We start from the raw sequence: 8,300 nt of genomic DNA, 5'->3' as shown, positions 1-8,300 counted from the left end.
TGTCTAGAGATGACTTCAGCAGACTGCAGTGTCATGGTCTTTCCTGAGCTACCTGGAGGTGTTAACTGCAATAGCTCTGGGAACCACAACGACCCCCTCCAATATGCAATAGCAGCAGCCATCTGGAAGGCAGCCCCTATGCCTTGCACTGCTCTGGGCTGGGATTTAGGCCAATGATCAGTCCAGCTAAGTTCCTAATAGAAGCAACCTTTCATGAGGGGTACAAGGATTCAAAAAACACAGGAAATTCTGCTATTTCTACAGCTGCCCCTTCTCTTGAAGCCAAAAAAAAAAAAAAAGCAACAACAACTCATGTCTTGTGGAAATAAGCAATTCAGAAGTGTTTAAATGCTGAAATGTCTAAAGAAAATTTCTACTTCTCTTCTGAACAAAAAGATGTGATCTTTACTGAAGAGCCAATTGCAGAAAATGTTTCAATATTATCTTTTCACAGGAAAAAATTAAATATAGTGTTCAAGAAAAGTGAAATGAACATAAATGCTGTTTTCAGTGAAACCTTATATTTTTCACAGATTGTTTTTCTAAGTTAGAATATTTCTACTGGATTTAATCAAAAGAGAAGCAAAAAATTAAAGAAAGGCAGAGAGGTTCAGTCATCCACTCAAGACAGGTCATGATTTGTGAGACCCAAGCAGGGTCAGGAGCAAGGCATGTTCAGGAGCTACACAGAGGAAAGCTAGCACTGCTCTTCCCTGAGAGTAAGCCCACAGCCAGCGTTTCCAGATCTATTAATCTACAGCCCCTCGTTCAAATCAGGAGAAAACAAAACCGTGCTGTGAAGCAAAAAACGGACATCGGTATTGAAATAAAAGAGATATGGAGAACATGAGAGTTTTAGAGCAGGTGGCATCAAACCCTTCCCAAGCAAGTCAAGGGCTCGGCGTCCCCAAAGCAACTCGGCAGAGAGCTCCCCAAAGCAATCTCTTACACAGTCTTCTGTAGTATGTAAATTTATTGAAATACAGTCCCCTTTGCCTACTGGGAGATGAGTGCGCTGTGATCCGTCCTCTCAACCCACACTGACACAGGCAGCTGACATTGTGGTTTTGAAGATTTCCCTTTTGTTTTTTGCTGCCAGCTCGTGGGAGGGGGAGAGAAGGGGGAACGGGAAGGAGGAGGGCGTAACGCGCCCGCGAGTGTGTGTAGGCAGGCCAAGAGAATCTGTGCCACCAAACACCCAGATGGCAGGAAAAAGTCACCTTTTACTAACTGGATCCGAGGCAGATTTTTATAGTGTGTGGGTGTGAGAGAGGGCAGGGGCTGTCAGGAGGATGCAGGAAAACAGAGCATGTAAATGCACATATGTTTGCCCCAGAAAAAGGGAGAGAAGGGCACACAGTAGATAAACAGGCTTCTACCTGCATGTATAGAGTGACAGAGCTGCACAGGGGAGAGGAGCTGAGTTATGGAGACAACGTTCAGGAGCAGAAATCCAAGCACCTGACAAGCCTCTCCTCTGCTCTCCTCTGTGCAGAGGCACACGGGAGGTCTCCGGCTTCCCACTGCCCTTGCAAGGTATGTTACAGGACAATTTCTTTTTCCCCAGATCCCCTGAAATGGCCTTTAACAATGGTGAAAAGCTGTCTTGAACTGTACACTCCTCGAGGTGACACAGCCCATGTGCAAGTCAAGGGCCATGTTCTGTGACTTCATGCTCCTGACCGTGAGGTTGTGTCCCCACCTGTACCTCTTTGCAATGTGAATCCCTGGCTTTAGGAAGAAATGAGCCAGCAGAAACGATTCAAACCTACTTTTCTGGGCTCCCATATATCTATGCTAATAAGCTAAACCAGGCCATGGCCTGTTCTTTGACCCTGCGGCCATGAAAGCCTTAGACATGTGTAGTTAAATTCTCTACCTTCTCCCCAAAACTGGGTGGGCTGAGTCCCACTTGCCTGAAACAGTCTGTGTTATCCCTTAGCCTGTACCTGGGGACTGTGGCAGAATGCTAATTAACATGGACCCAAAACGTGTCCAGGAGTGTGCTAATAGCAAAATAGTATGGACAGACCCTTGCCACATAATCACAGAATGGTTGAGGTTGGAAGGAACCCCTGGAGGTGATCTTGTCCAACCCCTCTGCTCAAGCAGGGTCACCTACATGTCAGTGCTCAAGCCCGTGCCCATAATTTACCAGTGTAGAGGGATCCCTGGGGAGGTCCTGACTCTTCCATCTGCAGGGATTGAATCACACGTGTAGCTTCCATTCACCTGAACTATCTGAGGGGCTGGATAGCTTGTGGCTCTTGGCACAGGAACACAGCTCAGAGGGACAAGAAAGTTGGCTGGAGCTGGTGAATCCTGCTTTGGCTGGGAATATACGGGATACACATAAACAGTTCTCCAAAGATGCAATTAAATTCCTTTAAGTATCCCGTATTAATTGCTTGCCTGAATCAGTACTGATGCTCATCCTAAAGGTATCTAAAGACCCTTGCAATTCTCTCCATAATAGGAGGTATAATGAAATGCATGCAAGATAGCTTAAGGCCATGACCATCTCACTTTGGGGGGGTTTCTTAAAGATTTGTAATTAAGTCAGATCTGTTAAAAGACTGACAAGTATTTCCAGTGAGATCTGACCAGACTGGGACCTTTTGGTGACTGAAGAGAGAAGGGATAGAAGGATCATTTCAACCTCAGTTGGAGTAAGGTTGCAAAACCGCACAAAGAAAATCTGATAAAGAACAATCTTAAGAGCCTTGCACAGAGAGTATGTTGTGATCTTACATCTCTAATGTCCACAAGCTATGGGTCCTGGGTGTTGTGTTTCAAGCCAGAATGGACCATTTTGATTATTATTTTGAATCCCTGATAGCAGAATTTAAGTCAGTAATTCCCAGACTGAATAAGTGTCCTCTCTATCCCTCACTCAGCAGAACAGACCAAGCAACACCCAATGTCTCTGCAAATAGAGGTATTTTGCCCACCACCTTTTTCTGATAACCATGCAGGAAAAGACTGAGCTCCTTATTCTTAGGATTTAGCCCCACCCACCAAAGAGATGCCCTGCGTTGTGCTAATAGGGAGATATGTAAAGTCACCTCACACGTTGGCACGTGCCATGGGGGAAATCCACTGGGAACGCCTCGACAGTGAGTATCAAGGCAAACCTTTTTCAGTGCCTTCAAGAGAAACCAAAAAGAAAACGAAAATGGGCAAAAATAATCCCCTCACGTCTCCCTCTCCAAAGGCAGCAGATGCTTTAAAATGCACCAGGCAAGGTCTGCCGTGTAGCAGACAGTGGGGCGGAGAGGGTGGCTGCTCTGTACGGCTTCCTCCGCTCCCCAGGCCTGCTCCCAGGGATCGCATCTGCATGTGCAATTTTGGCATTTCCATATATCTGGACGATTGTTATGCAGATCTTTGGTATGGGGAGCTGGGTTTGTTCCCTGGCCCTCCTCTGCGAGGGAGGGAGCCTCGTGTGTGGTAACAGCACGCCGTGCCGGCTATTAGTAATCCACCAACTGGCCAGCGACCAGGAACCGCTGCAAGCAGCATTTCCAGCTGACTCCAATGCTTTAACTGTTCACTCTGTGTTAAACGGAAACACATTTCTCTATCTAGAGATTACAAACGCGAGGCTTGCCTCTCCGCCCTCCCTCCAACGTTTTTTCCTTGACCTGGGGGAGGTTATTCCCTCCGAAAGGAGACACCCTGTTGTAGAGTTTGCTGTGGTGGCAGAAAGGGACACCGGATCATCAGCGTTAGTAATCGAGGGCGCGAACCTCAACCCTCGTCCTGACCTCCCATCTTGCACATGCTCCTGCTCAACATTAAGTGAGAGTTGATCCTGGCTGGGTATTTCCAGCTTTGCTTATCATGAGCTGCACCTTAACAAGGGCCTGATTCAAAGCCCCCTGAAGCCAATGGAGAGACTCCCTCTGTCTTCAGGAGCTTCAGATCAGGTCTATAAGGAGTCATCTTCAGCACAGCCAGTAGACTGGATCATTAGATGGTATGAATCAGTGCAATAGCACCGACTTCCATGAAGTGAGGCCAAAGTACATTAATGGAGACCTATTTTAGGAGCTCTGCTGATGGAGGAAAACAGGATTCCCTGTAACAACGCAACAAAGCTGCAGTGCCTGGACTGCAAGTTCTGTCGAGCCATTGCTGTGTCTCCCAATACCTTCCAGGAAGTTCTTTGTGCAGTTTTGATCTCAAAAGGAATCACTTAAAATATATGTGAACTTCACTTCCAGAGTGCTTATTTCTCTACTTTTGGAAAAGCAAAGAAAACAAAGAAAAAAAAGAAAAAAAGACAGCAATTTTGGCACTAATGTAACAAAATATGTTACAGATTGCTTAAGTCAGATGGACTTGTATACAGATGTCGATATGCAAAAGCCACACCCCTAAACATTTCTTTTAAGGAAATATACCTACAATTAACTGCCTAGTCTGACCCCTTTTATAGCACTGATTCAAGGTGCTGCAAGTGTCAGTTACTGGGTGAGCTACTCTGGGGCCTAGACCCAAGTCCCCTGTAGGGTCCCCTGTGGGGTATGACAGTCCCTTATATCAGGTTGCTATCCTTCCTCCGCACTTAAGGTGTTGTCACAGACTTGCTAAACGGACCATAGAGGAAGCTGCATTCTGAGCAGGTCCCTTCTTCCACACTGTCGTGCAGGAACACATGTTATTTTACCAGCTCATACTGTCAAGCAAGGATGGATCACATAATGACAAATTCTGGAAATATAGAGCAGATTTCATGAAAAATGTATTTTACATTTTCCACTTCATCCTGAACCAAAAAGTAAAAGTCACTTTTTTCCTAAATACAAGCATCGGACCCCTCTGAGATATTCTAAACCTTTGCCATCTGAATTGGAGATAGTCATCCCATTACAGACAGTTCTTTTTGAATGAAATGTTATTGGACCCAAGCATTTAAGATTATTATCTTAAGGACACACAGGCTTTTCACTCCCCCCATTGACCACAGAAGGGGTGGAGATAATCAGCTCAGATTTAAACACCTATCTTTTAGACATTTAAATAAATCCTATCCCTAAAACTCAACTTGAATGGGGGACCCATATACTGCAAGTGGAAAGGGCTTGATTTGTGCTGCAGACTTCTGTGGACAACACTACCAGCAGAAGATCCCTGATCCTCACCGTGATGCAGATGAAGCTACTCCAGCCAGCTTGAGAGCTCGCTGTGCTCATGAAGGGAGTCTTTGGCTGTCCCTGTACCGCGAACAGATTTACTGTTGCATCTGTGTCTGCGCCAGGAAAACTTATCCTAGTTTCTGAGATGTGTAAAGGCTCCCATCACGGATGAGACTGAACTGGCATTCATAGATCTGAAGAAAAGAAGTTATCACCAGCATACTTTAATCTCTCTCTGAATACACTGGCTTTGAGTCCAGGTTGGAGCCAGGTTCTCTAGCATCTGAGCTCAGCCACACAATGCAGGATGGGTTTGACAGAAAACTGCATCCAGTTTCATGTGAAATGAGCCAGAAGAAAAAAAAATCACAAAAAAAATGAACCAAGCAAACAAATGAAAGAAAAAAAAGCTGACTTAAAAACTAGGAGGGAAAAATATCAAACAAAGCAAAACAGCTGTGCTGTAAATAACACATAGTGTTTTTCATGCTCATGCAGAAAGTTTCTTTCAGCAAAATACAACAAAAACAAGAAAAAAAAAATATTTGTATGTATCCTTGTTCAAGATGAATTCCCAGCTTCTCCGAGTACCTGGATAACACTCTCCATTTGCGGTTTAAACCTTAGAGCCACAAGAGTATCTTGCTGTGGACAATGGCAGTGAGTGAGAGGTTGTGTAGTGCAAGACCAACCTGGAGTCCCACCTTACAGCTTTACTACCCAGCTGATTTCCCCAGGCACTGAGGCAAACATCTGGGTGTTTGTGTGCATGTTGACATTTATTTCTTTATTTTTTAATGCCATGGGGAATCGAGGATTAGGTTTGTTATTTCCACTAACCAGGCATTAAAATACCTTGAGCCGATCACGCCCTTACTGAGTTTCAACCGAAAAGCACTAGGCAGAGAGAGGATGACACAGCCCGAGGAAATAGTAAGAGAGATTAATGCAAACCACAGCAGCAGCACAAACAGCACCCAGATGTAATGCACCGAGTAAACGTCTTTTTTTTTTTTTCCTTCCTTTCACATTGTGGTAGATTAGCCACCAGAGGGAGTCCAAGACACCCCCAAGAACTGCAGGATAAACAGATCAGCTTTTGGCAAAATAAAGGTAATTAAACATTTTCTACCGGGGGCTGCAGAGTTCAAACCAATGTGAGCTGCTTTAGGTCACTGCGAGATCTGCATCGCGGCAAGATTTCTCAGAAAAGCTAAATCAGACTTAATTTACAGTTTAACTTCTCCAAGAAAACAAAGGGAATAAAGAAGCAAGTTGATATTGTTAGTATTATTGTTGATGCTGAAAATGGTCTTCTCCCTGTGTATTCCTAATTAAGTAATATTATGTGTTTATAGGTCAATGGAATGGAAAAGAAGGTCAGGAAACCAGAATCCAAAGGGCAAACGGTGCCTCATCTGTATCACTATACACTTGCTTATGTGCATGGAAATACACACAGATATTTAAACACAAGTACATTATATACCGTTCAGTCTTACTGTTTGATAGCAGAGGATGAGACATGAGATTTCACACTGCCTTGCATCTCCCAGTCTGACCTCAACGATGGAGGAGGAAACCAGCTTTCCCAGGGGACTTGGAAGGAGTGAAGAATGTCACAGACTGCTCTTTATGGCCATGCCAGGTTAGAGAGACACTACCACACACAAATTTAAATCATCTCCCTCCTTATAAGGCAGGGCAAGAAGTAATACTGGTGGGCCAGAAGTACTGACATGCCAAAAAACTGGGTTGTGCTCTGTTATAGAGATTTTGTGGCAAAAAGTAACCACATAAATGTCAGGAAAGACATCTTCCCCAGATGATCCTACTGCTCTCCTCTGGTCTAAGTTGGGACTATCGCCTTAACGGCTAAAAGCTGAGCATTTGTCTTAAACACTGTGCTACAAAATCCCCATCCCTACCACCCTTCTAGAGCTTGTTGGCTGGAGAGTCAAAAGGTTCCTTTTTCCCCCCCCTCTCTTTTGTCCTACACTAATGAAATCCTACAAGACTGGTCTGAAAACAGATGGGTTTCTGCAGAGTATTGACATTTTAAGCAGGAAATGCATACATATGTGGAGGAGGAAGGGACTCATACTATTTCTGGGTAATACAGGGTAGATCGTGTTTTCAATATCATGCCAGTAGTGGTAGCTGAGCTGTGCTGTCCAAGAACATATAGCTGAAATAGGTGAGGCAAGGGAAAGGTGAAACAGGAGCTAAGAGGTGTGACTATGGCCATAGAGTGGTTTGGTGGCAGAGTACACCCTCATCTACTACACTAAATAGACCGTTCCTTCACTATATTTGAATTTTCCACCTGTTAATACCTCACCCATAGTTGCATTGGGTTGATTATGATGTATCTACAGGGCTCTATATAAGAGTTAAGCGCTGAGATATAAAAAAAGATGCACAATACTCAGGACAGTGATTCGGGAGCAGTTTGTCAAGGAGATCAGGCTGTGGTTAGAGACAAAAGAATGGCTCAGGCAATACCTCCTGGACCAAAATCCGTCCAAAGTCTGTGAGGTGAGACTTGAAAAAGAAGCCTGACCTCTTCCTCCTACACATGAGGAGTGTGAGATAACACTCCCTGGCAAGCTGTCTGTTCTCTGGATCAGCAGATTAGTTGGAGTGATTACAAGAAAAAAAAAGATATTTTCCACTCAGTTACTTACAAATTGTACCTAATGAATTATTGATCAGGTGAGTAGCCCTCTGCACAGCCTTCTAGGAATCCGTCCTTTCCAAGTCACGTCCATGGCCCCCCAGCCCAGTAGGCCAGTGGAGATGTTTCAGCCTTTACATTAATGGGGTACCTGGCTGCTGAGGCCACTGTTGGTTTTTTATTGCTTCCTCAGTGCCTGCCTGCAAATTAAACCTCATTAATTTAGGTGGAAAGCAACAGAAATGGGGAAAAAAGCCAAAGCTATGCATCTGTATAGGATAAATATTATATCCACTGCTGCAAACCAGAAAAATATTGTCCCCATTGTTGAAGTGGATAAAGGATAAACATAAGACTCAAATCTAGGTGACCTGAGCTCCTTTCTTGTCTCTGCCACTGAAACACTGAATAGGTCACCGACTGTATTAGCCAATGTAATTAACCGTCAGCAATGAGAGTGTACAGCCTGTGCAGGTCTCATC

General features: G+C 44.4%; 1 protein-coding gene across 4 annotated transcripts in view; it reads right to left on the bottom strand.

The window, feature by feature from the left end:
* The window catches only part of LOC142074819 (CUGBP Elav-like family member 4), a 717,496-nt gene that overhangs the window by 497,395 nt on the left and 211,801 nt on the right, over positions 1 to 8,300 (bottom strand). The window lies entirely within an intron of this gene.

The sequence above is a fragment of the Calonectris borealis genome, chromosome W (genome assembly GCF_964195595.1).
Source record: "Calonectris borealis chromosome W, bCalBor7.hap1.2, whole genome shotgun sequence".
Classification (NCBI taxonomy): domain Eukaryota; kingdom Metazoa; phylum Chordata; class Aves; order Procellariiformes; family Procellariidae; genus Calonectris; species Calonectris borealis.
Note: the sequence above shows the minus strand (reverse complement) of the source record. Positions and strands in the feature narration are given on the sequence as shown.